At 41.5% G+C, this 8,638-nt stretch overlaps 1 non-coding gene across 1 annotated transcript; it reads left to right on the top strand.

Annotated features, from left to right (window-relative positions):
- The first annotated feature begins 224 nt into the window (after window positions 1–224).
- Window positions 225–328, top strand: LOC118886010. The gene has a single exon (XR_005017641.1). It is a non-coding gene; the product is annotated as a U6 spliceosomal RNA (small nuclear RNA).
- Window positions 329–8,638: the final 8,310 nt, after the last annotated feature.

The raw sequence follows: 8,638 nt of genomic DNA, 5'->3' as shown, positions 1-8,638 counted from the left end.
ACCAAACAAACTTTTTGGCCAACCCTATATATATAATCACTTTGCTGTATACCTGAAAGTAACACAACATTGTAAATCAACTATACTTTTCCAATTTTTAAAAAAGTGATTATTGATTTAAAAAAAAAAACAATTAAGTTTTGCCATCTCTTTGCATCTTGAGTCCTCGTGAAGCCTCCCGTGTTATGTAAAACTTGTATTAAATAAATTTGCATGGAGCTTGCTTCCACAGCATGGGTAATAAAATCGGAACAGAATGATACAGAGTAAGTTAGCATAGGCCTTATGCAAGGATGACACGCAACATTATGAAGCGGTCTGTATTTTTTTTTTTTTGTATTTTTTTAATGTGTATGTTTTCCTCCTGCTGGTCAAACTTATGTCAATTTAACTCTTAGGAACCGCCAGCAAGAACCTTAAAAGCACAGAAGTTTGCTTCCCTTACAATCCCTACTGCAATTCCTTACTTTTTTTTTCTTTCTCACATGGAACTTTTTTTTTATCCATCCATCAATAAAGTAGTGATTTGTAAGGCTGAATTGCTCTTTTGGGAAATAGAGATGGACAGTCTCTGACATAAAGACCGTGGTACCCAGATATAGAAACAATCCCCTTTCTTCAACCTTCTGAGGGATTTGTTGGATGGGAACACTGAGGCTGGAGTAGTAAACAGGATGTGAGTGGCATGATTAAAACATAAATGTACTGAATGGTTTATATGTGTGTCCTCAGAGCCCAGGCAGACCCTGGAGCTTGACAGACACTTGGGAAAGTGTATTGAATAAATCAATTAGTTAAATGGTTCCAAGATTTTACAAGGTGCCTTCAGAAACTCAAAATTAAAACTCATGATTCCGCTCCCACGTAAAGCTGAGGCACATCCATGTTTCCTCATCCATGTGAATCAACAGCCCTTCCAAACACACATTTGCACACTCCTGACACTTGGAATCTCATCTTTCATATCTTCCTCTCTCTTATCTATCATGTACATTCCATCACCAATATTATTAAGAATGGCCATCCTGAACTTCCCTGGTGGCACAGTGGTTAAGAATCCACCTGCCAATGCAGGGGACACTGGTTCGAGCCCTGGTCCTGGAAGATCCCACATGCCACGGAGCAGCTAAGCCCTTGTGCCACAACTACTGAGCCTGCGCTCCAGAGCCCGCGAGCTACAACTACTGAGCCCACGTGCCACAACTACTGAAGCCCGCGCACCTAGAGCCCATGCTCTGCAACAAGAGAAGCCACTGCAATGAGAAGCCCATGCACCGCAATGAAGAGTAGCCCCCGCTGGCCACAACTAGAGAAATCCTGTGTGCAGCAACGAAGACCAATGCAGCCAAAAATAAACAAATAAATTTATCAAAAAAAAAGAATGGCCATCCTCGAAAAGCTTGAATGTAGATGGTAGGTCAGGCAAAAAAACCCACAAACTCGCACTTTGTAACTGGATTTCTTATCCACACAATGTACCGAACCCTGAAGGAAATACAAGATAATCAGGGAGAAAACCAGGACAGAACTCACAAAGATGCCTGAGAAAATATTCCCAAAGAGGGTTATGTCACTCCAAGCCCACTCTACCCCAAGCACTCTGCAACTGTGATCAGCCTCTGAAATGTCTCCCAAAGGCTTCTGCTCGGTTCACAATGGGTGTTACTAAAAGTAGAGGTTTGCTTTTGTTTTTCTTTCTTTCCTTTTTTTAAAAAATTCATCTTTTAAAAAACTAATTTATTTACTGATTTATTTTTGGCTGCGCTGGGTCTTTGTTGCTGCGCGCGGGCTTCCTCTAGTTGTGGCGAGCAAGGGTTACTCTTCGTTGTGGTGCGCGGGCTTCTCATTGCGGTGGCTTCTCTTGTTGCGGAGCACGGGCTCTAGGCGTGTGGGCTTGCATAGTTGTGGCCCTGAGCCACCAGGGAAGTCCTGCTTTTGTTTTTCAAATGTAAAATTATCATAACACAGATACACATTCATGGGGATTCTCTCTAGGTTTCTAGTGTTCTCCCAGACTTGAAATTTTTTTTTTCACTTGACAGATTCATTTATTTTGTGAACATCTGATTCATTTATTGTGTGAATGTCCGTGACGGACCAGGCACTGGCACACACAGCCCTGAACAAAACAGAAAATGTCGTTCCCTTACCAAGCTTGCATTCTAGTTGTGGAGACAGATGATAAAGAAACAAGCAAATGAGCTTATAATGTCAGCTTGCTGTACATATTAAGTATAAAGACACAGCTTGGAGGTGAATATCATGAATTGCTATTTTAGAAAAGCTGGTTGGAGGAGGTGTCCATGAGGAGGCATGATTTGATCGACGGCCTTGCATGAAATCAGGGAAGTAAGCAGTTAAATAGCTGGAAAATTCCGGAGAAGTAGACCCACTGCATCATCTCAACACTCACAATCTTGCTCTATGTCTTTTCCATAGCCTGTGATGTTCTAACATAACTGCTTACTTTATTGGTTTATTAAGTTCATTGTCAACTCTCTTCGCTGTTAGAATGTAAACTCCACATGGGTCAGGATTTTCTTTCTTTTTTAGATACCATTTTATCCCCAGCACTTAGGACTGAGGATTTAGGACTAAGGACAGCACATTTTATGTGCTCAAAGTATATTAAATGATGCCTATTAAATCTCAGAGGTGTCAGACACACACGTAAGCAAAGTAGGCACCCAAGAGAAGCATTTCATCTAGTCTGGAAACAGTCCTTCTTCCATCCCCCCACTTTTTCTCCTTAACCCCATCACAAAGCAGTAACTTTAGATTAAATGGTAGGAATCCTTTTCATAAATAGGATTATCACCCATTCACCTCCAGGCTGTAGATCAATGTTGAGGAAAGAATGCTGTGGGTAAAAGGATTTTAAAAACTGTTGAGGGTCTTAAAAAAAAAACAACAAAAAAACCCCTATTCTGATTGGTATGGAGACCAGACAGATAAAGCTAAGAATTGGGTGGGGAGGGTGGAGAGTCCAGGTGATTGTAATGACAACGAGGTCTAGTGATTTGCAGATGAAGACCTTCCAATTCAGCAGGAAGAATTTCTGATTTAGTCTCAACCTCCATTTAGTCCCAACCTCCCCAGGTCACCTCATGCTATCAAATCTCAGTTTTTAAGTCTTTGGAATTTCTGAATCCAAAAAAATTTTTAAATTTTTTTAAAAAGGCAGCTCATTAAAGAGGAAAGATATTAATTTGAGAATTAATGTTAATTAATAGTTAACAAATCAATTATACATCAATAAAGCTGGAAAAAAATTGGAAAAAGCAGCTAATAAAGATTAAAACTTGAGGTTTTAATTGGCATATTAAATTACCAAAATTGCAAAGGCTATTGGACCAAGCAAATATGTAATTGTCAACTCAGAGGAATAAAAGTCATCTTACAACTGTCTCACCACAAATGTTAGGAATCACTAGGAAAATATCAAATAGGGTCTTTTACATTAAATTTACTTAAAATCAACTTTGAATGTAAGTCTTTGTTTAATGTTCCTTAAATTCAATTGCATTAAAAGAGTTTTTCACCCTTAAAAACAAATGCTCCATGCACCTTTACTAATGTGCCAGTTCCGGGGCTGGTTTGGGGGTGGGGGACCAGGTGAATAAGACAAACCATTGTCCCCCGGGAGCTGAGCTCAAAAGACAAATAACTGTGACAAATAATTGAACTGGTAGGTTAGTTATTAGACTAACAGAAATGTTAAGCCCATGAAACGTGAAAGACACGTAGGGGTCAGTCCTGAATGTACTCCATGAGGGTGAAGGGCAAGAAGAGAAAGCTGCCCATGGCTGACAAAATGGCATACACACAAAATAAGGTGATGGGTAGGAACTTGCTGGGGATGTATGAGAGGTCCAGGTGGGATGGGAGAGGAGTGGACAGGTTAGATCTGACTCTGAATGGGCTCAGCAGATGCCAGGTCAGAAGTAGTGGTCACCCCCAGCAACCTTGACCAGGACCAAAGCAAGAACTTCTAAACCTGGGTTCAATTCCATTTACTTCTGGCCATGTTTTCTTGGGCAAATCACTTCATTTCAGTACTTCCAAATGCAGAGAATATTTGGAGGGTTAACACGGATTTGTAGAAGACATCAGAAACAAATGTCTCCACTCCTATCAAAGTTGCTCTCAAAAATGCTCATTTTAGAGAATTCCCTGGCGTTCCAGTGGTTAGGAATGGGTACTTTCACCGCCTTGGGCCCAGGTTTAATCCCTGGTCGGGGAACTAAGATCCCGCAAGCCAAGCTGCGTGGCCAAAAAAAAATGCTCATTGCAAAAGAAAAAACGAAAATTTAAAAGAGAAAAAAAGGAAAATTAAAAAATGCTCATTCTAACACAGCATTGTAAATCAACTATACTCCAATAAAAATTTTTTTAAATAAAAAATAAAAAACAAAAAAAATTTAAATAATAAAAAATGCTCATTATAGCACTATTGATAAATTATTCTAAATCTATAAAAATTGAAAATATCTAAAATTACAGAATTAATGAAATTATGGCAAAAGCATACTCTGTATTGCCATTCAAGCATTAAAGCACATTTATTTATTTTTCTACTATTTTATTTATACATTTTCTGTAGTTCATCCAACCATCCTTAGCAAGTCCCATGGACTTGTTACTCCTTGTCCAAGATTTGTTACAGGGAGAATAATAATAAGACCTCGAAAATATGCATCAGTTTAGTAAAATTGTGCACATTTTTAAAAGATACTGAAAACATTTTGAGAAATTTTATTCTAATATTCATGGTTGCTAAAACCTATTTTAAATACTTTTTAATAGGCTATTGGATTTAAAGAGCACAGAAGTGATCCCCACGTCAATGTTTATATGAATATGCAGAGATTCAGATGAAATAATATGAACAGCAATTAGATGTGTGCTTGTTTGTTGTTTTTTTTCTGTCCATCACCCTACCTCTACCTAGATCATAGTTTCTCAGCTTCAGTGCTATTCACATCTTGGGCGGGGACAATTCTTTATTATGAGGGCCTGTACACTGTAGGATGTTTGCCAAGATCCCTGGTATTACCCACTATAGGCTGGCCGTACTCCACTCCTCACCCCAGTTGTGACAACCAAAAATGTCTCCAGACATTGCCAAATGTCACCTGGGGAGGAAAAAAGTCACCCTCAATTGAAAACCACTGTTCTAGACTATAAAATCCATGGTCTTATTCACCTCAATCACCCCCAAAACTAGCAAAAGGCCTGGTGTATTTTATCTGCTCAATAAATATGACAAATCAATATTCTATGTAAATAGTTGTTGAATGAATAACTGAGACCCCAGGAGGTAGAATGTCATTCTCCTGGGTACTTCTATCCTTTTTTTTTCGCCAGTTTGTTTACAACAATAGTTTGTTCTGGTGCGATAAACAATAAAGGAGTCAACAGTTTAACAAAAAAAAAAAAAAAAAAAGAGGGTGGGTCTGACCCAGAAGGAGGCTGGGTGGGTGTGGGTGGAGACCGGTGGAGGGGAGTGGTCTTCCCCTCAAAGTCTGGGTCGTTGGCTTATATAAGAGCCCAGGAGCGCCCAGCTCTCACCTGAAAAGAAAAGCAGCGTGACTCAGCGTCTTGTAAGTATCGCCTGCACTTTATTTCACCTTTACTTCTCCATCCTCCCCTCCGTCCAGGAAGCTATTTTCTTTAACTTTTTATCCTTTGGGGACTTGCCTTCCCTTCTGCGTTCTGAAATTCGATTGGGATGCTCGTCCCCTCCTTGCACCCTAAGTTCCCTTCCCTCTCAAGCCTGAACCCTATGTGTGTCCTTCCCTCCTTCGGCCTTTGGGTCCAGAAGGTATATGTGTGGGCGTAGTGTGGTCTATGACTTGGGATATCTACATTGGGGAGGTTCGGTCTTAACTCATTGCGGAGCAATTTAAGGCAGGTTCTGTTAAGTCTCTCTGGTCTTTTTTACCTGTGGCTTGGGGTGTATTCGGTGTGTTAAGTAACAACACTTGGTTAACAAGCTCAAAATGGAGCCCCTTAAGGTAAGCCCATCTCACCAACCCGAAACTGTTGCATGCGCTGAATGCTCGTTAATTGAATTTTAACTCGTGTTAATTGCGTGCGGAGGGGATGCAATGAGCTTGATCTCCAAAGTCAGATTTTCTTATCTTAACTTTATACCTCTTTTCATTTTCCAGATCTGGGGATCAAGGTGGGGTTCATCTTAGTCCTTTGCAGGAGTTCCCTGTCTGGTAAGTCCTTCAGTTGGTGATGTCCCTTATGGAACTTCTCAGCCTGTGGTACTCAAACTGTGGGGGCACTTTCTGTTCTACGAAGGGAAGTGCCGCCATTTTTTGAGTGTTACCGATTGAGAAAGTAGCTTCCGGGACTTCCTTGGGGGTCCAGTGGTTAAGGCGGCGCTTCCACTGCAGGGGGCGTGGCTTCCACCCCTGGTTGGGAAATAGGTTCCCGCATGCCACGCGGCGGGACTAAAGGTAGCTTCCATTTGACATAGTACGGTGGTCCTTGACAAGCCGTTTGAACTCCTGGACTGGGTTTATTGGGCTGAGCAGACTTCAGGCTACCACTGGCCAAAGGTTTTTTTGGGATTGCTCGGCTCAAGACCAGTCTGTCCTGTTCTGGGTATGGTCAGACTGTCTTCTGGTAACTCCTATGGGAAGGGTATTAACTGCTGGGATTCTGGTGTCCATTGGGAAATTAGTGTCTTAGAATACAGTAAATGCCTTATTACTCTTTCAGGTACCCATCTGAATTTAGGTAACACTTCGGGAATGGTCACCCCACCGGTATGTGCTTCCTAGTGGTGGAGGGGGAATAAAAATTAGTAGCGAAATACCAGTACCACCTAGAAACATAATCATTCTCCAAGTAATGGCATGCAGGTAGTAGTTCCTATACTTTTAACATTGTCTTAAGACCAGTGACCCTTTCAGGCATGTGTAAAAAGTCTAGGCGCTTTCTAGAACCAGGTTCATAGGGTCAAGAGATTCTTCGGTGTTTTCTCCAGGAACAAGTTAAAACAACTCAGACCGTGATACTCAAAATGGGGGTGCTTGCCGTTTTGTACGACTGGAAAGTGCTCCCATTTCGAGTGTCCCTGTCTGGGAAATGCATCTTAGAAACTTCTGTGTAGAAATCGGCGATTTCTAGAAGATGGGCTGTTCTCATCTGCCGATGCTGGCCTTCAGCTGCAACATTGCCAGCTTCCAGCCGACCCCGCTCACCTCAGACTGGCCCCCAATCTGAATTGGCTCTGGCCAGGCCATCCTGTCAATGAAGGCAGTGGTTTTTGTATACTGACAGACTCCCTCGGTTTGTCTCAAGTCTGAAGTCAAGGGGAGATTCTGTCAGCAACCAAAGACCTCTGTTCAGTCTTGAATGGCGGGGCGGGTTTGTCCTCCAGTTCCAGGGCTTGTTCCTATACTTGGTGCTCCTAAGGGTATAGTCATCATACCCCTTCGATTGTGTAGTTGGTGAATATATTGTGCAGTGTTCAATAACATCCGCAGCCTTAAAGCTGTTTGCCCATTTTGTCTTTAAAGATCTGAACAAGTGGCTAGCGAACTCTTGGTGAAATTTAAATGCTAATAAAATTGTATACCCATATTGTGTGTGCATTTGCCTATTTTTCCAGTAATTCCAAATACCCCAGTTTCTGCAAGTTAGGGGGTCCTTCGGGGGTGGTGGTGAAGTGGGTGGGCCCAGTGGTGTGCCTCGTGGACATTGCTTGCCCTTTAAGCAGCAAAAGAGGAAAAGCTTGTTACCCTTAGGGTTTTAGTGCCCTTTATCAGAATTACCCAAATGGAGAGGGTTTGGGCTTAGTAAATTAAGGCCTAGAGGGAATTCCCTGGTTAGGCCTTCATTGCGGAGGGCGTGGTTTCAATCCATGGGTGGGGAACTAATCCCACAGGCCTTCAGGTGCAGCAAAAAAATGAAGGCCTTGAGTTCCCTACCTTTATGGGGACACCTGCCATATTCTCCATATTCCTAAATTTTTTCCAAGGTTTGGTTAATAGCACTTACGACATAAAATGCCTTTCAGAATACTAAAAAGGGAATTTGTAGCTTTCTGATCAGCTCTACACAGGTTGGCAAGAGAAAAGCTATGAAAGGTGTAAGTTGGCCAACCCAATATTAAGAGTTGATTGTATTAAATGCAAATTAAGAAATTGCTCAAGTTCAAATGGCTGAACTAGGGTCTCAATCAATGGGCTAGCAGTCTGCCAAGACCCTTTAACTACAGGTAAATATGAAGACCTGTTCCAGGAGGACTGTCCTTAGAATTTGAGGATGCAGCTTCATGTTTTGCGTGGTAATTGGGTAATTCTAAAACTCTTGAAATATATTTGATAGAATTACAGGTGTACAGAAATGAGTGATTCATAATTTATATAGGTTATACTCTAGTTAAAAATTCCAGCTATTACAATTGGGACATCCCATCTCTTGACAGGCTGTTTACCAGTAGCCCTCCCCAAACCATTCCAGTTACTGGACCTTGAGTGACCAGTAATTAAACACAAGTCCTGGGAGTTCTGTGTTGCTAGTTTAATACTATGAACATAAAACCAGAAAACCCATACCTTCACGTCAAGGCGCAGATTTCATTAGCCTCCAGTTTTATGACACAGCCTAGGGATTG

Source organism: Balaenoptera musculus, chromosome 19 (genome assembly GCF_009873245.2).
Source record: "Balaenoptera musculus isolate JJ_BM4_2016_0621 chromosome 19, mBalMus1.pri.v3, whole genome shotgun sequence".
Taxonomy (NCBI): domain Eukaryota; kingdom Metazoa; phylum Chordata; class Mammalia; order Artiodactyla; family Balaenopteridae; genus Balaenoptera; species Balaenoptera musculus.
The sequence above is the reverse complement of the archived record's forward strand: the minus strand, read 5'-3'. Positions and strand labels throughout refer to the sequence as shown.